The 1,427-nt window shown below is 58.7% G+C and overlaps 1 protein-coding gene across 1 annotated transcript in view; it reads left to right on the top strand.

The window, feature by feature from the left end:
- The first annotated feature begins 599 nt into the window (after positions 1 to 599).
- The window catches only part of SCRT2 (scratch family transcriptional repressor 2), a 16,102-nt gene continuing 15,274 nt past the window's right edge, over positions 600 to 1,427 (top strand). The window contains exon 1 of the mRNA XM_066384144.1: positions 600 to 1,427. This exon is cut by the window's right edge and continues 633 nt beyond it. The gene's annotated coding sequence lies outside the window, so the exon portion shown is untranslated.

The following is a 1,427-nucleotide window of genomic DNA, read 5'->3' as shown; positions in this document are numbered from 1 at the left end:
ATCTGAACAGAATGGAGGCCAAGAGATGAACGAGAGAGCAGCAGAGCGAGGTACTCGGAGGAGGCGTGTGTTTCTGGGGTATGGAACGTGGGGTGTGCCCTCAGTCCGGGCACTGGCGGTTAGAAAAGGTCCCAGGGAACAAAACATGAGGTCCTATGGCTCGGAAGTTGGGCAAGGCCCCTCAGATCACGCAAGATCAAGGACCCAAATTTTATTCTGAGGTTTCTAAGCCACACCTCAAAAACTGTGTGAGCCCTTAACTCACTGATGTCCGAAGGCCACAGGGGTCTCTGGAAATTTCTGCTGACTCACTCTGGGGCCTGGGGCACCTCCTGGCCCTCTCTGGGTCTGAGCCTCCCAACTGATGTTGGATGAACCAGTCCTCAAAGCACTCGCATCCCGTAAACAGAAGAATCCTGTTGACCAATGAGATCTTGGCATTCCTAGAGTCTGATTCTGGGACTCCCATGTACTGGCCGTCCAGTACTGCTGGGGCACAGTGCCAGGCAGCGTCTGGGATGGGGGCCGAGTTCTCCTGCTCCTCAGTCCTGCCAAGAGATGGGAGCTCCCCGAGGTTTGGGCTGGACGGGGTGGGGGGCAGGGGGTCTACTCAGACCCTCCTGGAGACAAAGGAGCTGACCTGCAAAGAGTTCCAGCGGGAGCCCCGCTCCCCCTCCCATCCCCCCTCTCCCTTCCCAGTCCACGTGTCTCTATTGTCTGCTCCCCGCTTCAGGGAGACACAGCCTCGGATGTGTCAGAACCACCACCTCCCGGCAGCCGGGAAATTAATTACTGGACGATTTTCACTTCCTCTTGCAGCGCCCGCTTGAGCCGGGCACCAGAACAGGACCGGCTGAGCGAGGCGGGCATCGGCATGGAGGGCTCGCTCCCCCCACCGGTCTGGGAGAAGAAAGTTGAACCCCAAACCCAATAGAGGGGCTCCAATGGGAAGCCGAGCTGGGGTGGGAGGCGACGACCTCTAGTCAAAGCTGAGTGTCCCCAGCGGCCACTCCAGAACCAGGGGCGAGGGAGAGGACTGGACGCAGGAGGGTCGTCGCTGGAGCTCACCCTCCTTCCTCTGCGCCCCTTCCCTGCGCCCCCATGCGCCCGACCCCCACCGGCTCCAACCGCCGTCCCTCCTCTCCCTCCGTCCTGCACTTTTCCTGTCTCCGCACTGACGGGGGGCTTCCTTTTTGTGTGTCTGCACCTCTCTCTGCTCCCCGTGGCTGTGAGCGGATGCTGCTACTTCTCTCCATCTCTTTCTTCTGTTCCTCTTGTGTCTTTTTGTCCTTATCTTGGCCTCTCTGTTTCTATTTCTACCTCTTCCAGCGAGTCTCTTTTTCTCTGTATGTCTCTTTCTGCCTTTCTCCGTGTATCTCCTCTCTCTCTCTCTCCCCCCGCCCCACCCCAGACGTACTCCTCTTTCT

This window comes from Saccopteryx leptura, chromosome 5, assembly GCF_036850995.1.
Source record: "Saccopteryx leptura isolate mSacLep1 chromosome 5, mSacLep1_pri_phased_curated, whole genome shotgun sequence".
Taxonomy (NCBI): domain Eukaryota; kingdom Metazoa; phylum Chordata; class Mammalia; order Chiroptera; family Emballonuridae; genus Saccopteryx; species Saccopteryx leptura.
This window is presented reverse-complemented; position numbering and strand designations above follow the sequence as displayed.